Genomic DNA, 23572 nt, shown 5'->3' with positions numbered 1-23572 from the left:
TATGCTCTTGACTTCAATTCCCACATAAATAGCTGTATTAATAAGGAGATCCCCAGCCACACCAAATATTTTAAGAAATTTAAAAATAAAAACTTATGATGGAATACTCATATAAATATACAATATAATAAGAAAAATAAACTGTTTAATACTAATAAGAGGTCTCATTCTACCGACGTTTAGGGCACACATAAGGGAACTAGTAAAGACCTTAAGGGAATCATTAGAATGCAGAAGGCTGAGTATGAACTTAAATAGCCACTAATAACAAAATATAGGTACAGATATTTTTTTTAATTATGTTAGGAAGTTAAGAACTAATTTTCAACAATGTTAACTGCTAGTCACCAATAATACTGCATACTCCGATGCAAAGAAAAGACATAATATCCTAGTCGAGAAATGTTATGCAAATTTTATACCACCTATAGTTATTTGTATTCCACTGATTCCACAATCCAAACCACTGCCTTTAATTACTATTGAAGATGTTCTGTCAACTTTTCTAATGCTAACAATACATAATCAGTGGGCCCTGAAGAAATACCAGGTTGCCAGATTATTAGTGCCAAATATGGCCTATTTGAACCCCACCTCTTTAATCTAAGCCTCTCCATTGGGTACATTCCTGAAGCCCGAAAAACAACCATTATAATGCCATTACACTAGGGTGTCACAACATAGAGCCTTGTAACTATGAATCTGTTAGACTCACAAGCTTCATATGTAAAGCTATGGAGCATATTATCACAGACTTCATTTATCTAGACATTGAAAGTCTCTTAACCCTGGACCATCATCAATTTAGCCTTGTGAAAGGACGATCCAGCATTTTTAACCTCATAAATCTATTTGAAAAAAGAACTGAAGCAGTAGATAGTGATTAGACATTACATGCAATATATCTTGACCTGGGAGAGAGCTTAGACATTCCCAATGCAGGTATTATTGACAGACTTATAAACATGACTGTAAATCCTTATGTTGTTAGCTGGATAGCTAACTGATAGTCTGAAAAAACCCATGTGGTTACAGTCGCAGGTTCCACCTATGAAGGCAAAATGTTACCAGTTGTTTACCACAGAGCTCACTTTTGAGCCCTCTTTTATTTGGCATCTATTTCATAGTCCTCCAGGCCAGCACTGCTTGCCTATGGCTATGTAAGTTTGCAGTCAACTGTAAACTGGATGTTGTTATTAGATAGTCCAGTGACATACATCTGCCATTGGTATAAGGACAATGGTCTCAAATTAAATGTGAAGAAATGTAGCATAGTACATTTTGGTAAGTAAACCATTTTCACAAACCATATAGGTGACAGACCTCTCCAATCAGACATTGTCATAAGGGGTCTAGGTACTCTTGTTGATAATTAAGTATCATTCAGTCCATCATATCTCCACAGTAGTTCTGAAAGTCTTCTATCTGCCTCATTTAATACCAAAGGCATCTCTACTAGATTCAGAGAAGTCATAATCCTCCTTTACTCCTATCATATCAGACCCATTATTGAATATAATGCACCTTTTGACATGTATTTATCTAAACATATCAGTCAGCTTGAGAGACCTTAGAGATTCATAAATAAAAGATCAGTGGTGTTGAAAACCTAGTTATCAGTTTGTCCTAAATATTTACTCAGCCTCTTATTGACTCCTCCACAGAGATCTTTGCCCCAACTTTTGACCCATGAAAGATCCAGCCCTCTTTAACCTCAAAGTCTTTTGTGGAACAAATGGTATCTCAGCTTCCTGGTTAAAGGGACTAATCCTTCATGAACTAATAAATAAGACACATTGGCATGACTAATTCATATGGCATGACTAATTCATATCCCAATATATATCTCACCTGTCAAAAACACTTCTACTACATGCTAAACAGAATAACACCCTTGCCCCTGTCAGGATAACCTAGATAATTGGATTTACAGCCTCAGATTTTCCACGGTCTCTCTTGTTTTGCCTTCCTTGATGCTGGAAGGAACTACAGAACAGGGATTTATGGCTAGGCTTGTAAAGGTCTGCAGACTGATTGCCTAGTGCTTATCTATGAACCTATGTACTTACAAAGCTTCTGGGAGTCTGATGTTCAGAGGAGACAAATGCTGGTGTAGGGTGCTGTATGGTCTAAGCTCCAGTTCTTCGGTAGTGCTAATGACAATGACACTTGGAAAGTTCTGTTTTGTCACTTATATTCTGAGCTTACTCAAAGCCAAAAAAAAAGAGAAGTTGAAATGTTATCTTTTAAAGCTGGTTCAAGTCATTTTCATTTGCAATATTGAATGATGCCAGCATAGACTTCCTGGGAAATGTTCAAGCAAAGTAAATGAAGCATTTGGTGCAACACAGTGATAAGGGCAAGAATGATATTAAACTCCTGCAGGATAAAAGAGATGATTCTCAACATAAATATATATTATTTATTTCCGGGGAGGGGGATAATGTGAAGATTATTTAGCAAGAGATGATGCTAGCAGAACAGATGATGTAGAAGCTGATCTGTAGAATGTAATTTTAGTTAGTTGTTGCTACTAAGTGTATATTTGAAAATAGAGTAAAAAACAAAGTACAACTGTTAAGATGAGTCAGTTGCAAACTATATCTAAATTACATTCAGTGATGTTCAAAATACTAGTGCTGATGAACACTTTTCCATGCTATAAGCATCATTCATTCATTCATTCATTCATTTTTCAGCTTAAGGAATTAATGGAATGTATCCAGAAATATTTATTAGTATAATTGTATTTATAATGAAAAATTGCCTTCTAGTCTGCATGATACTGAACTTTGGCTTTGTTCCTCACTTCCTCACTTAAAACAGATGCAGTTTTTACTGACGTTCCTTTCAGAAACCTGATATTTTATCAATAAAAAGTCAATAGAGAAGTAAATTCTTTGGCAGCAGATAGACTAGAAGCTGTAATTTCTTAGCTGTTCATAACTAACGTAGACGCATGCTTACTAAATGGTTCAGTTTTAGACAGTACCAGAATTTCAACTGTAGAAAACCAAGAATGTAGCAGACTATAATCCCATTTCAATATTAAACATATATTTTTAAATATTATCTAATTTTCATTGCACTATTACTATACATTTACTAACTTTCCTGCTATCAGTTTGAATTTTGTCATGGTAGATTCAAGATACATGGTAGAAAAATATTAATAGATAGTAGTAGATGTGATATCTGATCTTTCATCATGTTTCAAGTTTAGCTGCAAAGGCCTTCAATTATATAAACAGAAAATGCGAGTCTATTTGGAGTTGTTTAAGCCATGCTCACCAAAGCCCAGCTTCCTGACCATACTGTCCTGCAACCCAAGCTGATTGCAGAGATAGGTAAATAAGCTAGGCCTTGTTTAATACACTTTAGGTGAGCTTTGGACTTCTACATCCATATTATCAATCTTTACACTACCTCTGAGGTCATACAAACTTGGAAAAAAAACAATAATTTCTTTTACATTTATGAACAAATATTTAAGGGTCATTTTCAGACCTTCCATAATAAAATAAAAGGTAAATTATTAATGAAAATTGCACAAGTGTTTTGCAGAGATAAATGGGGGCCTTAAGTGCAATGAAAGCATGTCCACTCTGTGCCTGTGTGGATTTTTGTTGGGTGGTCCAGTTTCCCACATCATGCCAACATTCCAGAGACATCTTGTAGTTGAATTACCAATCTTGCAAGTTGTCTATAAGCATGTGTGTGTGTATGAATGGGTGCATTTGGCAATAGGCTGGCATCCTATTCAGGATTAGTTTACTTACCTTGCAGCCAATGAGTAGCTGAATAGGATCTAGCTCTTAGACATACCTGAAATGGCAAAGCTAGTGACAGAGAATGAATGAATGAAAGAATATCTTAAAAGATCTTTTCTTTATGTCTTGTCTTTCCATTGCAGCACTTCCTTCCCTATATATAAATAACTCTTGAATAGGTAAAACATTTGTCACGTGGGGCAGCTCAAAGATTTTTTGAATGGCTACCAGACGGTGCCATACAGCAATGTCAAATGTCCTGAAATGTATACAGTATCCCTTTCTCTGAATTGCATTAGCAATGTGATTCAGGCTCATTTGCATATGTTTTGCACACTACTGGTGGTGTAATGCACTGTAACATTTCTGTTCTACAGCACTGTTTCTCTTGTGTTTACGTATCATGATCGGTATTTCTCATTATTTCTTCTTGTGAATTAGACCTGCTTGCTGCGTGATATGTAGAATAGTTTTGTACTACATTTACTAAAGAAAGCCTACATCCTACAGATGTCTATTACAGACTGTAATATTGCATAGCAGGAATGCGTTTAGGTGTAATGGTCTCCATAAGCTCATTGTCTGCTTTACTTTTATGCAGGAGCACTACATTTGGCCTGTACTGCACCACACTAATCATACATTTGTACTTCTATGCCTTCACTTTACGTTACATGCTAATTGACATCTATCTGAAAACTGCGTCAACTTTATTAAATTTATTGAGGACTGCTGTACCAAATGTACTTCCAACAACAAACCAAATAACATTGTTTTAGATTTTCAGAAACCTCTCATTCACAAAAAATAATTTCTTTTATTTTCCTACCTTAGTTCATACTTTCTTTCTCAACAACCAATGATTTTCTGTTGCCACTTTCTTTGCCCATATTTCACATTTTCATTTTGTACCTTCCTTATTACAACTACTTACAATTTTCCCCTATTCAGTCTCAGTCTACTACCAATTCTATGAATGATCGCCATGGCAATATATATGTTAGTTATATCTCTCTTTATTTTGTATACTACAACAGCAACCTTTGTGATGCATGCCTTTCCACTATCAACTTTTTTCTCATTTCTAGATTTACTGTGCTTCTCATATAGCATTCCTCTTTTGCAATGTTTTTAACATTGTGAGTTATCTGTTCCTCTTTACTCCAGTATTTCTTATGGCCATTCCATGCTCCTTTCTTTTCCAGTTATCTGCCGGTAGCACTTAATGTTTGGAACATGCACCCCCCTTCCTCTTTAATGGACCATTCATTTAAAATACCACTAAGACATTGCACACTGATTTTCCATCTCATGTACTCCTTTTTCTCATATAAAAAATTCCTTTTCTTTTGACCACCTGCTTGTTATAAATGCACATACTGGCATGATTTCTTCTGTGTTTTGTAGGTTAGACTAAGTTAGACTAAGGCTTGTGGCACAGAGTGGTGGGGTCCTTACTAGCGTTAATGGTTGATAAGGTGCTGATAAGTCACTTATTTGCTCTCAGCATTTCTTCAGTTAGATCGACTGTTTGATGTCAAAGTATTTGTAGTATCAGATGCCTCTAGAATATATGGACTGTTCTTGTCCTTCTTCCGAATTTTTTTCTAGTCTATAACATTTCCCCTTCTTCATTTCCATGTCAATTTGAAAAGTGTCAAGAAACATCCTACTTTTGTTTTCCATGTACTATTTTCCAGAATAGCAGGTACATATTTTGAATAGAATTTCTCTTATTGTCTCTTTTGCAGACCTCTTCTTTGCTTCATTTTCTGTTACATTTTCTATCTGGTGTCAGTGCTGATGATATTGCAAATCTCGTATATCTTGCCTTCCAATCCCTTTTCTTCCTTTCCAAGCTAGTCTTTAAGCCATTCAATCTGCATTTTCCCTTCTTTTTTCCCACAGGCTTCCTAGAACTGTTTTATCTCTTTAGTTAAAATACTCTTTATCTCTTTACTAGTCTCTTTTGTTGGGATTCACCTCAAGCCTTGACAAACAGGAGTGATTATATCACTTTATTCTGCAGTTAGGAGACTGTATCTATTCTGCTCAAATCTTGGAAATAGCCCAGCATTCCCATCTTGTCTAAGTTGTGTCCAATATCTGTTCTAAAATGGATTGTAATATTAGACTCACCCTTTTTTCATTTCATCCATCCATGCTATTTCAAAGCATATGGACATCTTATCTTCTACCATCTGTTCGTGTAAATGATGCAATTATTCGATCATATACTGTTTGAGAAAGTTCGTTCATATGGCAAGACTAACCTGCATTTCCTTTTCCTTTTGGCCATATCTTTGTAAATTAATGTGAGTATTGGTGTGTGTGTGTGTGTGTGTGTGTGTGTGTGTGTGTGTGTGTGTGTGTGTGTGTGTGTGTGTGTGTGTGTGTGTGTGTTCAGAGAGAGAGAGAGAGATAAAGACAGTGACAATGAATATCAAGTTGTTTTGACTGCAATGGACAGTCCTCAACATGCATTATCTAAATAATAATAAAGAAACTCTATTCCATAAACTTGGTAAGCACTTTCATTCCAAAATGAACTTCTTCACACCAGGTTACTACTAAAAAAACCCTTATTTAAAAGCTTCTTCAGACCAAGTTACTACTAAAAAAAACCTTATTTAAAAGCTTACTACTAAAAAACCCCTTATTTAAAAGCATTATTTCTTGCTTAACTGATCTGACATAAATTTCCAAAATGAAAAATTACATTTGCACCAACAGAAAATAAGTGAAATACCAGACAGAGGGTGCATACATGTTAGACATAGCTTAAAAAATATATAAAATGGTATTTAATTTAAAATGAGTAATAAAAGAATTATGAAATTTAATTATGCAGCTGTAGAGTTGTAGAGCATCATGTCAAATGATAAAGTAACAGAACACCAGTTTGGGTAGCATTTTAACATAACAAAATGGATAAATAACTGTTTATTAAAGGGAATGAAATTATAATCCTATTGCCATATGTAACCATAGCTTAAGCCCTGGTCATCTAAGTCTACATATCTATCCCAGATTTCAAATTTAGTTAATAAATAAACTTGAAAAGTTTTATAAATACTACAAAATTTGAACAGCCTTATATATCGCAGAGTAATATATACCATCACACTTCTTAGCATGTAAAGACTTAAAATGATTTTTATAGCATTTAACACGGGTAATACATTCTTGGTATATTTAAGTTAGATGCATTTATATGGTATTCTTAGTCTCTTTAGCAAGGAAACCCCTTTGCTAAAATGATTTTCCTTTTAACATACCAGTTGGGCTGTCAGTTATGAAAGCTCTGAAAGACTAATGCGATCTCAGCAAGCATTTTCCTGAAAATATATGCTTATTATCTTTATTTACCTCTGGAGGAAAGTCCAATTTACAGAGAGATTAGAAAGTGAAAAGGGGTAACGTAACTGATTAAATTTACTTTTATTCACAGTGCTGTACTGCATACTGACCCATACTCGACAGTCCTCAAAGCCTTATCATTTGCCCCTTGACTAGAGTTGTCTTTTGCCATTGGGAGTGTTGTGTGTTATAATGCAAAAACATTATTTGAGCAGGTGGGCTTTCTGTAAATTGTGTACTCAAACGGCTAATGAATAAATTGTTAAAAATCTTAACATCTTAAAAATTAGCTTCACAATCATGAATGTTATAAACAATTTCCTATGTAGTACTTTTAGTATAATCCACAAATTCATTAGTGTCCTGTCCAGAAAATAAAAATATCATCTATCTCAAGTACTTGTAATTATTTTTGTTGAAGTCAGATTTAAAAACATGGTTGGTTTCCCAACACCATAAAATAATATTGTTAAACAATGGGGCCACTGCTGTCCCCACAAGAAGACTCTTAATTTGCCTGTAATACTCTCCTTCAAAAAACACAAAGTTTTTAGTCACTACCAGTTCCATAAATGATGTAAGCATTTTAATGTCATTAAAGGGAAGTTTACAGCATTTAGACAAGGCTAAATTGTTGCCCCTGATCACGTGGAATTACTAGAAACAGTTCCTTAATAATGATGGCAATCAAATAACAAGATGCATTAAAGACTGTCTTCCCCATAGTCCTCAGAAGATGACAGGAATCTATTAGTACTTGAGAAATATTATCAAAAAATGTTTGAGACTATGATCTATATACAAAGCAATCAGTTCTGTCTTAAATCCTCCTGCTTCTAAAATAGATCTTACTGGCAGATCAACCCATGATTTACGCACCTTGGATGGAGACAGTTGAAAAAAGCAACGGAGAAAGCCAGATCTTCGTTGCTTTTTACAAACTGTTTCACTATGTTAAATAGGTTATATCGAGACAGCTTTAAAGAAAGCAACGGAGATTCTCCATTGCTTTGTCTAAAGCTGTCTCGCTATGTTAAACTTGTTTAACATAGCGAGACAGTGTTGCTGGAAGAGTTATAGTAATGGAAAAAGTCTGGGAGACCGGACCTTTTTCCATTACTGTAACTCGGATTTACAACGTGCACGTTTTTGAATATTAATGGGGGGGTCGTTGTATAATTGTTATTATCTTTGCCAGTGTAGCTTATATTGTGGCTGAAAATGGTCCCGGGACCAGTTTACTTTCCTGGTTACCATAGTATAAATAAATATGAAATAGAAAAAAGGAGGGAGAACATGACATAAATAATTGAGGAACTAGTAAAGCACATTTTAAGTCTGCATCATTCATGAGAGAGAGAAAAATCCTCCCACTGAAGGCATTGGGAAGTAGCAGACAGAATAAGTTTACAGTTCTATTGTTTGTCACTTGTAAATGTACAGCAAGGATTATTTACTGCAGTGAGAGTTTTCACACCTTAGCTTGAGAGTATGGGGGAGGGTTTATCAAGTCTGTTAGGACTACAAAAGACTCCTCTTACAAAAAAGTTTTTATCTGCTTTCTTTTGCTGCAAGTAACTAACAGTTACTAATTTATAGCATAGAACAACCTATGGCAGACAGATAAATGAGTCAGGTAAACAGAGAAGCAGCTCTTTTACAGAAGGTGTGTTTAGATGACAGTGTTTCACAGTCCTGCCATTATATTTTAATGGCATGAGAAAACAGCACCACTTCCTTATGTCTGGCATGAGTCACATAAAGAGGATTTGAAATGTATTCTGGGAAGAAGGAAGGAAAGCAAGAAAATAAGATCACATTACCAAGGCAGGCCCCATCATCCACCATTTTGAGAGAAACACATTAAAAATTGTAAAAGAAGCACTTGGACTGATTTTGAGGCATTAAAATAGCTCAAAAACAAAGATACAATGAAAAAATATGTTTTTTGAGTTCTAAGGTGGAGTTTTCCTTTAACCCAAGGTTATTGACCTTAGATAATCCTAGGTGCACCTAGGAAGGTAATTCTCATATTAAGCCACAGGTCTATTCTACGATATGCTATATTCACCTCATTTTTAGAGGCAGGAATAACAAAGTACCATTTAAACAGTCTGGCATTTTCTGAGAATATAAAAAACAGCCACCACTGATCCCGGTAACTATTGACCTATTAGCCTGATGAGCCTGGTCTGCAAGGCCATGGAACGTATCATCATGGAACTCATAAACAAAGACATTGGTAACCTCCAAACTCTAGATCTCACCCAGTTCAGGTTTGTGAAGGGCAGATCATGCCTCCTGAACCTGATTGACTTCTTTGAGGCAGTCAGCAAAGCCGTAGATGAGGGTAAGGTGGTTCACACAGCCTATCTTGACCTCGCCAAGGCTTTCAACACCATCCCCCATTCTGGAATTATAGCTAAACTCACTAAACTAGGTATAAATCCCTATGTCACAAGATGTGTTGCCAAATGGCTCACTGACAGAACCCGCACTGTAAAGGTTGCAGACTCCAAATCTGACCTCAAAGCAGTGACAAGTGGAGTACCACAGGGTTCCGTCCTGGGACCTCTCCTGTTTGGTATCTATTTCTCTGAAGTACAGGCTAACACATAAAGCCTCTGGCTAATGAAATTTGCAGATGACTGCAAACTAGGAGCCATAGTCAAGTCCCCAAATGATATGGACATCCTACAGAAGGGCCTCACTGAGACAGATGCCTGGTGTCAGAGCCATGGCCTCAAGCTCAATGCCAAAAAGTGCAGTGTCATCCCCTTTGGTAAAAACTCTGTATCTGTACCCACGAACTACCACATAGGCAGCAATCTACTTAACACCGAATGTGTGATAAGAGACCTTTGGACTCAGGTGGACAGTAGTCTCTCCTTTGATAGTCACATTGCCACAGTAGTCAGGAAGTCCTTCTACATGGTACACCTCATCATAAAAGGGTTTCCATCCAGGAAAACAGAGGTCATTGCTCCCCTCTACTCAACACTCATTAGACCCATTATAGAGTACAACGCCCCTTTTGGAATGTACCTCACAAGACATCTGCTGCAGCTGGAAAGGCCACAGAAGTACCTCACAAAGAGGATTACTGGCCTCAAACAAATGCCCTACACTGACCGCCTCAAAAAACTCCAGCTTTATTCCGTAGCATATCGCCTACTCCGAGGTGATCTCTGCCTAACATATAAAGCTATGTCAAACCCAGAGCTGTTGGACATACTACACCTAAAGAAATCTCGTTCGAGCTACATGCTTTAGGGACCTAAATCTTGTCACCACAATAAACAGGACATGCTGGAGGGATAGGTTCCTGTCCCAAAGACTTCCCATACTCTGGAACAAGCTACCCATCTATGTCAAGCAAAGTTCTTCATTAGCACTCTTCAAGAAAAATCTTGATGAGTAGATGGGAAATAGGAAATACACCCTGGGGGTCACTTCTGTGTCTCTGCTCGACAGTGGCACAGGAAAATAAATTTCTTGGGTGGCGTAAGCCAGGGAACCTTGTTGGCTAGGCTTACGTAGGCCTTGGGCCGATAGCCTAGTAACTACCTATGAACCTATGAACCTTAATTACTGCATCCCTATACTATATGAAATAAAATTCTAACAACAGTTAGCACTGTTTTTTACAGCTTTCTCCCTGTCTTCCAGTGCATAATGTTTAACTACTCTCCATACAAGAAATGTAAAGTTTATAATTTCATGTGGCAGACAGGTAAAGCTTCATGAGCTTTATACTTTTTCATTAATATTGACTTAGTAATATAAAAAATAAAAGTTCTCACCCAGAAATCATTTAACCAAATTCTGTGTTTCTCATGCCCCATAAACATGACTGCTATGTATATGTAGCCATTTTATGAAAAATGTAAAAAATATCCTATTCCAGACAAAGTGTTTCACACCTCATCACCACTGTCTGGCATGACCAAAATGCATGCATGAAATCTCCTTGTACAGTACACCTCCATCATTTATTAATAATTATACAATGACTGCCCATTAATATTAAAAAACAACCACTCTGATCGGTCAGCCCAATCAGCGTGGCCATTGTAAATCTGAGAATATAGCAATAGAAAAAGGTCCGGTCATCCAGACTTTTTTCCATTAGTATATCTCGTCATTTTTTTTTACTTTTCTTTCTTTTTTTAATGAAAAAGAGAAAATGCAAGACCTCAAATATTCAAGGGAGATGACACACACAAAAATAACAGGATAATCAAGTATGTTCTGCAAAGCTAAAGAAACTTATCTAATTATCCTTTTATTTTGTCTGTCCCAGCACTCCCAAATGTTAAAATCTCCCAGGTTCTTTTTTCTTTCCAATAAAAAAAAAAAATAAAATAAAGCAATGGAGGTCTTCCTTTCTCCATTGCTGCCTTTACACAGCACTGATGTACTGCATAAGCGTGGGAACACAAGTCCCATACACATGCACAGTACATCAGAATAAGCCCCAGGATACCAGAAAAACATGGAAGGGTACCATGGAGGCATAATACAAAGACATTATTTAAGAAAAGTAAGTATTCTTTTAATTAAATAATTTTCTTGTGTAATAGCAATAACTGACTCCGTGGTGTGGTATATTGAAATTTACCCATGGTTGGCTTTATTTAATCACTTGGGCTTCTCCCTTGTGATTAAACCACACCAGCCATGGGCAAATCTTCAATATACCACAACAATGTCATCGGTTATTGCTTAAATATAAGCTATTTTCCTAACATGGATATGCAAATAGGCTGGCATAATTTACCCATTTTGTACAATGCTCATGAACTAATCCTAAACTGTCAGACATTTCCTGATAGTGTATATTATTGCCCATATCTCTGACCATCTATCAGATAAGTTTAATTCATTTTTGCATTCTCATCTCACCTTTAGAATTAATAAACTCGATTTATCTTTTTTCTGTGTTGTTCTCCCCTTAGTATTGACTCCCATACTCTATCCATAATGTTTAGAGTATTAAAGTATTTAATTACTGTAGATTGTGTATCTTCTTTGTCATACCTTTCTCGTTAGGAATTCTATTTCGTCTGTCTCCTTCAGTCCTTCATATTCCAAATTCAATATCTCTATGATCTAATACATACTTTTCTTGATATTTCCATGTCTCACCATTCTTTTGTATGTAATAGTTAAGAGTGCAGCCTTACATTTGAATGCATAAGTCCCTGCCAACTACAGTATCCCATTATTAGAAAATCAGTCAATAGTAATTGCATCCAATCCTTATATAGTTTGATCTTTTCTAAACAGTGTTCACTAATAGCTCACCTTGATGTACTCCCTCAGAGTGAATACATATGGTAGATATGTATTCACTCAGGTATATTAAAGGTCATGATCTATGTGGTGACTTGGGTGTTCCCTAGCCACCTAAGTATAAAGGGGCATGTAATCTATATTTACATATTATGTTTCCTTATGGATCCCTGATAAGTCTCTGTGTGTTTTTTTATCTCCAGTAGCTTTGGCTGTGAAACATTTATGGGAATATGTCTCATGAGGTATGTAATTAGGGGCAAGATCATAGTTTTGAGTTTATTAACAAGGTACACTTTAGAAAATATTTTTTCCTTTTTTAAGAAGTCCTGAATCATGAGATGCAGGTTCCATAGGTTAGCCTGGACTGTCTCCTCAGTGGAGGTACCCTGTCCAAGGTGACCAACAGTCCCAGTTTTTCCTGGACAGTCCCAGTTTGAAAGTCTCTGTCCCGGAATCCCAAAAATTGTCTTTGGGACACAGAAATGTCCCAGTTTAGATTGCTCAGTCTGAATGGTGACTTGTCTTCCCAGGGCGGCCAGTCCCCCTGCTTTCCCGTCCTAAGCAGCTCTGGGGACTTTGCAATTTTTTGGGGATGCCACTGGGTATGGGGTAAGGTCAGATGCCTTCGCCCTGGCAGGAGCCTTCCAGGCGCTGCTGCCATCAGTCAGTCACTCCCTCAAGGACTTCTGTCATAAAGGGTTCTGCTTGACCCCACTCAACCAGGCAGGAGCTCTCCAGGCCATGAACCCATCTGCCTGGTGCTCCCGTACTGACTTCTGTCAGGGCCAAACCCTACAGTCCTCCCCTTCGACCTGGCCAAGAGACCTTCCCCAGCCATGCCCCCCCATGTCAGGAGACTCCACAGCCTGCATGTCTCCTGCAGGCTGCCATATCATGCTGGATCACTCATGCCCTCAGATCCACTCATGGAAGCTTCCCTCTGATCCTGTCTGCTCCTCCAGAACTCCCCCCGGCTGCTGAGGGGCAGATCCACTCTCATGAAGGCTTCAGACATCCCCCTGCTTTCCCATCCAGAGCAGCTGTGGGGACTTTGAGATTTTTCAAGGATGCTGTCGGTTATGGGATGAAGTTGGATGCCTTTGCCCCAGCAGGAGCTTTACATGCCCCTCTGCTGTCTATCCTGGTGCTTCCTCAAGGACTTCCTTAATAGGGAGCTCTGCCTGACCACACTCACCCAGGCAGGAGCTCTCCAGGCCCCACCACTATCTGCCAGTTGCTCCCTTAAGGACATCCATCATGGGGGGGCTTTGTCTGACCCCAGTCACCCAGGCAGGAGCTCTCCAGGCCCTGCTGCTGTCTGCCTAGAGATGCCTTAAGGACTTCCATTGTGGGGAGCTCTGCCTGACCCCCCTCACCCAGGCAGGAGTTTACCCAGCCATGCCACTATCTGCCTCTCTCCCCCTTCCAGACTTCCATCCCAGAGGGCGCATGGTCTGTACTCCCTCACCCAGGTAAGAGCTGTCCTGTACCACTCACTTTCCACCTCTTCCTCCCTTCCAAAATTCTATTGAGACTGACCCTCTCTGGGGTTCCACTTCTAACCAAGAAAGACAGCTCTTTTCCAGGGTTATATATCTCCTAACTACTGCCAAATCATGCAGTGTCATGTGTGCTCTTAGAGCCTGTCAGGGGATCTTCCCAGCTTCATGGAACTCTGCTGGACCATGAAGCCTCAGACAGTCCCTCATCCAGACTTCAGTGACACCGGTTCTCCACTTTGCCTTGCACATAGGGCTTTCAAGGTTGCAGGGAAGATGACCCTAGGTCCACCCACCTCTGCACTTTTTGCGGCACACCTCAGTCTCTCACCCCCATGGTGCCAGGCACTGACAAATGTGCATCGCTTCAAGCCACCTTGCATGTGGTCTATTGCCTCCTGGGTGGTGCTATTTACAGAGTGGCAGCCACACAGTGACTGGTGAAGGACAGGAGGCCAACCTGCCTGCCCCGGTGTGAGAAGACATGGCTGCCCTATCTGTACTCCCATGGGGCTGGGAGAATGGGATTGCAGACCTGGCTTCTTGGGGTAGCCCTCAAGCGTCCCAGTTTAGGTCCTATAACAAAATGGTAACCTTGACCCTGTCTCAACCCTTTTCTTTAATTCCTGCTATTAACCTGCCCAGCCTGAGTCCCTAACCTTGCCAGAAAAGCATTTTTGTTGTTAAAAGCTAGGCCTGATGCCTCTTCAATATTCTAGAATATTTTGTACTGTTTCTGGGAGAATTTTGTCTACATTCTCCCATATAAAGATAAAGCAATCTGCAAACAGAAGAAAGATAGATAAAGCCACAGCCCTGCCCCTTGAAACTTCCTCAATTTTTGTCTTACAATGATTGCTTGGTTTTCTATAGGTAGAATTAGTAAACTTAGAGAAAGAGGGCACCCGTTTAGTTCCCTGAAATAACAAACCTCTTCTGTTGCTATTCAGCTGTCAAAGGCAAGGGATTTTTATAGAGCAGGAATCTAAGCAAAATATTCTCTACCAAACTTCCTACTTTGTGAGTTATCAAGTATGAACTTCCAATTAACTGAATGAAATATTTTCTTCAGGTCAAATATGTTACTATTGATCATACATGCTGTCCAGTGTATTTCAGGAAGAAAGTGAGTGACAACAATTTTCACAGCATTAATAGTCTTTAACAAATCACGTTTGTGGGGATGAGTTTGTGGAAGCTGGCAGTGGATACATTGACTAGTATTTTTGCATTAACATTTATAAGGGAAATGAACCTCTAACTGCTTGCATTCTTAGAGTCTCTCTTCCCTTTTGATAGCACTATTACCCTTGTCATAGCCTCCAACAGGACTAAGCTGCGTGTCTTCTTAATAGTATGAAAGATGTGCACTAATATTTACATCAGTTGGACATCTCTCTCTCATAAAACCTGACAGCAAAGCCATCCATCCATCATGCCTGCACAGTTTTATCATTTTAATTCCTTGTCTTACTTCTTTCAAAGATATATCAATATCTAGTGTTAGTCATTCATCCAGATTCAGAAATGCCTTGGGTTCTACTTCTAATAACCTGTCACTTCCTTCTTCTTCTGTCACCTGGGTGGATTGATAGATAAATAGATATAGGTTCACAGAAGTCTCAGGGTATGCACATGATCATTTTGGTGTCTCTGTAAATTTTCTCTAAAATATTCTCTTAGTGATGTACTTTAAAGTATCACACAGTGTACTTTGGGTCTGAGTTTCCTTTTAGCCACAAAAACATTCATTTGTGGTAATGCTTTCTACTTCAGCAAATGACCAAATAAGCTGGCCCCACTGGCTTTCTAAGAATCAGTTCTTGTTCTGTTTCTTTCCTTGATAAAATTCTCTTATTTTTAAAACATAGGTTATTCTTGCCATGAGAATGCCTAATATAGTGGAAATTGACATGGACAGGGGCATTTAGTGAGCTTCTGTTAAGCACAGGCTTTGTCTGAGTATCTGGAGGTGTAGAATACATTGATTACAAAGGGAGAATGCATTTATGCAAGGCAATAAAGACTGTTTCTTTTAATCAGATATCTGTACATCTGCTCTTTTTTAAGGTCAGGTTAAACCTAATATAGCAGAAGTTATTGAAGTGAGAGTCCACTGGAGTCTGCTATATTTATGGTGAAAAGACAAACAGTCCAAGATCAGAGCAGTCAGTCCTGAGATGGTAGTCCAGCTTGTGGTCTGGGATTGCTAGTGAAAGTCTTGGTAATAAAGATTTGAAATTGTCTGATTTTTGAGTTGCTGGGAAAAGATTTTACTCAGCAGTGAAAGACTTGGTGACAATACACTTTGTGTTGTTTACCTTACAGGTTCATAGGAGATTACTAGGCTAACACCTCACGAGCCCTTACAAGCCTAGCCATTATTATCCACATTTTACCTTATTTTTGATCCTTAAGGGTTAGAGGATGGCTTAGGTTTGTTGCTATGCCTCTGAGTATTTTACAGACCGCCCTTCTCTATAAAGGACATGAGCATTACCCCAGGAGTGAATTTACAATTCCCCATCTGTTGATCCAAACTGCGTTTGAAGAGGGTCAGAGAGGGACTCTACTTTACGTGGGCAGAAAGCCTGTCCCAGAGAAGGCGTAATCCTAAGACACATATTTGTCTCTCCAGAATGTTTTGTTTGTGTCACAGACCAGGTTTAGATCCTTTGATCAGGCGGTCCTCATGTTGTTCATTTTGTTAATGTGTAACAGTTTCTTTGGGGCTGGATTTATGAGTGCATTGTAAGCTATGCAGAGATCAACCCTAGTCGGTAGGAGACAGAGTAAAGGGAATAGGGCTTTTAGTTGCCCTGTAGAGGACATGTTGTTTATACCCTGTATTTTTTTCTTTTGTAAGGAACCTCTGAGGTCACTTCAGCTGTTGCAAATGCCTGATCAACTACATGCCGAAAGGTACATTGTACTCAGTTATTGGTCTGATGAAGGCCGAGTGCAGTGGGACTATAACTTCCTTGTATCTGGATGCCATGCCTTTACTTATAAGCTGTACCACATAGGAGGACTTCCTCAATACTGTAGAGACATGGTAGTCAAAGTTCAGGCTACTGTCTATTTGTGTACCTAGATTTCTCACCTCTGAGTCTACTCCTAGACATGCGCTATTAATGTTGTAATTTGCATGGGTATTTAACTTCCCAAATGGCATGACTATGCATTATTTTGCATTTAGTTTTAGGCCATGGCTCTGATATCAATCATTTGTCTGAGTCAGACACTTCTGAAGGATATTTACATCACTGGGGATTCAATTGCCTCCAATTTGCAGCCATCAACAGACTTGGTCAGCCAAAGGCCTTCTATAATAGCCTTGACTTCAGAGAATTATATTCCAAACAGGAAAGGTCTCAGCACTGAGTCATGTGTTATACCACTTGTAACTGACTTCTTGCTGGATTTGGATTCTCCCACTCTAACACCATGTGTCCTGTCTGTTAGCCATTTGACTATCCATCTGGTGATGCAGCGATTTATGACCAGTTTTGTGAGTTTGCCTATAATACCCAAGTAGGGAATTGTGCCAAATGCCTTAGCCAGATCAAGGTAGGCAGTGTGCACTGTGTTACCCATATCCATGGCCCTAGTGACTTTCTCAAAGAAGTCCACCAGATTGAGCAGGCAGAAATTGCCCTTGACAAAGACAAACTGGGTTGGGACTAGTATTTGGAGGTTTCCTATGTTATTATTTATCCTGTGCATGATTATTCTTTCTATGGCCTTGAATATCCAATTAGTCAGACTTATGGGTCTGTAATTTCCTGAGTCTGATGATAGTCCGCCTTTATGCAGAGCAATGAATTTTGCTGTCCTAAACTCTACCAGGACAAAGCCATTCTGGAGGCTGTGGTTAAATAGAGATCCTAGTGGATGTTATAGGTCCTGTTTCAAGCTATTTAAGAGGCATCCTGGGATATTGTTGTGACCCATCGAAGCTGTGTTTTTAAACTTAGAGAGCGCAGTGATGAGCTGTTCTTTTATGATAACTAGTAGAGGAATGGTAGAGGCTATTTTCTGGGGGTAAACCAGAGGTGATGAGAGATACAGTGGGGGATTAGTTCTGAGACTGACATTTGCTTCTGGTAAGCTGTTTCACTGAAAGGTATGCTATAATGACTGTCAGCTTTAAAAAGTATATTTTGCAACTGAAATGAGTACTACTGCCAAAGTGGCTGAAGGTCTAAACTGTGTATTGTATCACAAGTAAATTGCTTGTTTTAGATCACCCATGGGTTCATAGGTGTATACTAGGCTAATGGTCCTGGAGCCTTTACAAGCCTAGCCCATAGACGTGCCCTGGCATTGTGCAGCCTGAAGTTAGTTCTCAGTGCCTCTATCAAGTAGAGCCACTGGCGTGATCCCCGGTGTGAACTTTCAATTTCCCTTGCACTCATTAAGATTTCATTTGAAGAGGTCCAATGAGGTGCTCTGCTTGACATGTATGGGAAGTCTATTCCAGAGCATGGGCAGTCTCTGGGTTATGAACGTGTCCCTCCAGCATGTTCTGTTGATTGTGGTAATGAGGATGAGGTCTCTGGAGCATGTGGTGTAGAGGGACTGGGATTTCTTTAGATGTAGTATTTCTAACACAGCTGGGTCAGACATGGCTTTGTAAGTCAAGCAGAGATCGTCTCGTAGTAGACGATATGAGACAGAGAATAGCTGGTGGTTTTTTTTGAGTCTGTACATGTATGACATGTTTAAGGCCTAGGATCCTCTTCATGAGGTACTTTTGGGGGCTTTCCAGCTGTTGCATGTGTCAAGTGAGGTACATGCTAAATGGGGCATTATACTCGATGATTGGCCTAATGAGGGAAGAGTAGAGAGAGATGATGCCTCTTTCTTCCTGGATGCAAAACCCTTGGGAATGAGATGTGCCACATAAAAGGACTTTCTGACCACAGTGGCAATGTGGTGGTCACAGGAGAGGTTGCGGTCAACCTGTGTCCCCAGATCTCTTATAACACCTTCAGAGTTTAGCAGGCTCCCATCAATGTAGTAATTAATGGGAACTGAGTTTTTCCCAAAGGGGATGACGATACATTTTTTGGCATTAAGCTTAATGCCATGGTTTCGACACCAGTCACTGGTCTCAGTGAGGCCTTTCTGTAGCATTTCTACATCACTTGGGGAGTCAAGAATGGCTCCCAGCTTGCAGTCGTCTGCGAACATGCTCAGCCAGAGTCCTTCTGTGTTGGCCTGGAGTTCTTCATAGGTTCATAGGTTGGTACTAGGCTATCAGTCCTAGAGCCTATACAAGCCTAGCCATAACAATTCTCTGGCTATTTCTTCCCACACTATTTACTTCCCTGGACCCCTGTCTAGCAGGGCGACTGACGTGATCCCCGGGGTGAATTTCCTTTCTCCCATCCAGTTGTCAAGGTTCCTTTTGAAGAGGGCCAAAGAGGCACTCTGCTTGACATATATGGGCAATCTATTCCAGAGTCTGGGGAGTCTCTGGATCAGGAACCTATTCCTCCAGCATGTTTTGTTTATTGTGATGACAAGGTTTAGATCCCTGGAGCCTGTGGCTCTGAGGGATTGGGATTTCTTTAAGTGTAGTATGTCCAACAGCTCTGGGTTTGACATGGCCTTGTATGTTAAGCAGAGATCACCTCTGTGTAGACGATATGCGACAGAGTATACCTGGAGTTTTTTAAGGCGGTCAGCGTAGGGCATCTGCTTTAGGCCTGTGATTCTTTTAGTGAGGTATTTCTGTGGCCTTTCCACTTGTTGTAGATGTCTTGAGAGGTACATACCAAACGGGGCATTGTATTCTATAATGGATCTAATGAGGGATGAGTACAGTGGGACAATGACCTCCTTTTTTCTGGATGAAAAGCCCTTAGTGATGAGATGTGCCACACAGAAGGATTTCCTGACTGTTGTGGTGATGTGGTTATCGAAGGTGATGACCACTGTCCACCTGTGTCCCTAAGTCTCTTATCACACTTTCGGTGTTTAGTGTACTGCCACCTATATGGTAATTCACGGGTACATGTTTTTTCCCAAAGGGGATAACTATACATTTTTTGGCATTGCACCAAGCATCTGTTTCTGTAAGGCCCTTTTGTAGAGTATCCACATCATTTGGGGATTCAATAATGGCTCCCAGTTTGCAGTCATCTGCGAACTTTGTTAGCCAGAGTCCCTTAGTGTTGGCATGTACTTCAGAGAAGTAGATGCCAAACAAAAGCGGTCACAGGACTATACCCTGAGGTACTCCACTTGTCACTTGTCTGGAGCTGGATGTGGAGTCGGCTGTTTTTACAGTGTGTGTTCTATCAGTAAGCCAGTTTGCAACCAATTGGGTGATGTAGGGATTAATGCCCAGCTTAGTAAGTTTATCTATGATTCCAGAGTGGGGAATGGTGTCAAAGGCCTTGGCAAGATCTAGATCTTGTCAAAGGCCTTGGCAAGATCTAGATAGGCTGTGTGGACCACCCTACCCTTATCCATGACTCTGGAGAATGATTCGAAGAAGTCAGTCAGGTTAAGGAGACAAGATCGGCCCTTCACGAACCCAAACTGGGTGGGATCCAGTGTTTGAAGGTTGCCAATGTCTTTGTGTATAAGTTCCCTGATAATACGCTCCATGGCCTTACAGATAAGGCTTGTCAGACTGATGGGATGGTAGTTTCCGGGATCAAAGGTGGATCCCCCCTTGTGGAGTGGGATAACTGTAGCTCTGCGCCACTTAGTGGGCACGAAACCTGAGGTGAGGCTATGATTAAACATGACACTTAGGTGAGCTGCTAGTTCATATTGTAGTTCATGTAGTACACAGCCCAGGATGTCATCTGGTCCCATGGATGCTGTATTCTTAGATTTGGAGAGTGCGTTTTTTTACCTGTGTGGCCGTTATTACCGGAATTTGGCAATCTCCCAGTATGGAGATGGGCCATTTAGGGGGTGAGTGGGGGATGAGGTTGGCACTGAATCAATCTGCCAGGATATTGGCAATATCCTTGGGATCAGTATATTTAATGCCATTCTGTTTTAGGTCAGAGCAGATCTGAGCATTGCCATTTAGATTCTTGACATAGTTATAGAATGTCTTGTGGTTGTCTTTGGAATCTTTGGCAATTTTATTTTCATAACTAGCTTTGGAGGATTTTATGAGGGATCTCAGTTTCTTACTGAGGCTGGTAAGGGTGTTTTTTGCATCCTGGGATTTTCCTCTTTTCTGCAACAGTTTATTCCTTTTGTTGTTTGTTTATGGCAGGGGACCACCAGATTGGCTTCCTTTTTTTGGAGGAGAGCATCTTGTTTCTATTTGGGATGGCACGATTCATGCATAAGTGGATGCACTCATACGGTGCCTTAATGTAGGATTCAGCAGTTGAACTTTCAGTTCCCGTCTGCATAGGTGTCATGATGTTTGTCACTTCTGACTTGAGTAGCATGAAGTTGGCTTTGGAGAAGTTTTTTATGGAGATTTCCTTACTGGGAGGTGGGGGTGGGATGTGGATGTTAAGGATGATTAGCTTATGGTCAGACCTGACTAATGAGGGGGTGACCACAGGTGTGGAGCATCAATTTACCATGTTGGTAATGACCAGGTCTAGGATATTGGAGCCCCTGGTGGGACTATGGATTAGTTGATGCAGGGCGTTGGAATTTATGAATTCCAAGAACTGTTGGGCAAAGGTGTTGGCACACGAGTAGTTTTCCCATTTAATGGCATGGTAGTTAAAAATCACCCAGTATTAGGGTGTTTAGTTCTATCTTAATATTTTCCAGTATGTTTAGAAAGGTGTAGTGAGAATCTTGGGACATGGTGGGGGATCTGTAGTAAGCTACAATTTGGATTGCAGTCTTACCTAGTGTTAGTTGCACCTAGAGAATTTCAGACGCATTGTGTTGGGCAACTAGCCTGGTGGTGTGAATATCCTTGGTGAATATTGACACTCCTCCACCTTTAGTGTTTCGGTCCTGGTTTGGTGGCCAAAACGTGTGGTAAGAGTTGTAGCCTGGTATTGTAGGGGGTGCTCTCTGGAGCTTTGAACTAGGTCTCAGTTACTGCACAGATATCGATCTTCTCCATTTTTAGGAGTGCCTCGAGAGAGTGCATTTTGAGGTTTAGACTTCTAACATTGAGTAGCATTACTTTCAGATTGTGCATGCTTGTACCTGTTCCAGTGGTGGTTTTGTCCTTTGAACTTTGCCTAAAAAAGGCACTATAGGGGTAGCAAGAGCCTTAGCCAGTAACCTGAATCCCAGGGGTGACAGGTGCAGACCATCTCTGGCAAAGCATCATGGTCTGTTGATCATGTCATCCCAGGCAGACAGATACTGGATCCCCTTTGAATGACACCAGAAGCTTAGCCAATTGTTGAAGTCAATCATTTTGTCGTTATATTGTGGTATCATTCTGGGTGAAGGCAGGATGCTACTCAGGGCTAGGGTCAAACCAGCCTGGGCCACATGATCCGAGAGCTCTTCCATGTCTCTTTTCATGTAGTCCAGGGAGGTACGTTTCAAGTCATTCACTCCAACATGGACAATGACAGAGTCATATTTGTACTTGTTGTGGAGTGACTTGATTGCATGCGTTATGTGGCGGATCCTGGCACCCGACAGGCAGCTGACTGTAATTTTCTCCTTGTTCAACCTGGTGAGTGGGACATCAGTTTGCCGGACTATAGAGTCACCTATGACTAAAGTGTTAGGTACATTATCTTGCCTTAGGGGCTGTTGCTGGGTGGCACACTGGTGTTTTGAGCTATGTGACACTTTGGTTCTGATTGGTGTTTGTTTGCGTTTCAGCTTCAGAGGTCCTTGTTGCTTGGGCAGGTTACAGTTAAGGGCCTCTGCATATGTGGATTTAGTGTTGCTATATGTGGGTGTTGGTGGTGCGGGTTTAGCAGGGCTATGTGTTGCTTGAGGTGTAGTGTGGGTGTTAACCTTCTCCTCTTGACTGTCTAGCACAATCTTGGGTGGAGAGAGCTTTGCTTCCATTTTGGCTATGTAAGTGTATCTCTCACAGGTTGTAGTGTTGGGTGGTAGGAGGAGAGGGTTGTCTGTGTACTTGAGGCAATTGTTGCATTGCCCCAGTATGCCCAGATTCACCAGAATTCATCAGAGAAGTAGATGCCAAACAGGAGAGGACCCAGGAGTGATCCCTGTGGGATTCCACTCATGACTAGTCGGCAGTCTAACTTGGAGTCTGTTACTTTCACACTGTGGGTTCTCTCTGTGAGTCAATTTGCAATCTACCTAGTGATGTAGCGGTTGATGCCTAGTTTGGTGAGTTTGTCAATAATTTCTGTGAGGGGAATGGTATCAAAGACCTTGGCCAGAGCACAGTAGGCTGTATGAACTGCCTTGCCCTCATCCACAGCTCTGCTGACTGACTCAAAGAAGTCGACCAGGTTGAGCAGGCATGATCTACCTTTCATAAAACCACATTGAGTGGGATCTAATTTGGAGATTCCTTATATCCTTCTTAATTAGGTCCATGATTATGTGTTCCATAGCCTTGCATATCAGACTCATCAGGCTAATAGGGCCATAATTCCTAGGGTCTGTAGTCACTCCCTCTTTATGGAGAGGGATGACTGTAGCAGTGTGCCATTCCGTAGGGATGAAGCCTGAGGTGAGGCTGTGCATGAACAGGGC

The sequence above is a fragment of the Protopterus annectens genome, chromosome 2.part0 (genome assembly GCF_019279795.1).
Source record: "Protopterus annectens isolate FY-2018-M chromosome 2.part0, PAN1.0, whole genome shotgun sequence".
NCBI classification, from domain to species: domain Eukaryota; kingdom Metazoa; phylum Chordata; order Ceratodontiformes; family Protopteridae; genus Protopterus; species Protopterus annectens.
This window is presented reverse-complemented; position numbering follows the sequence as displayed.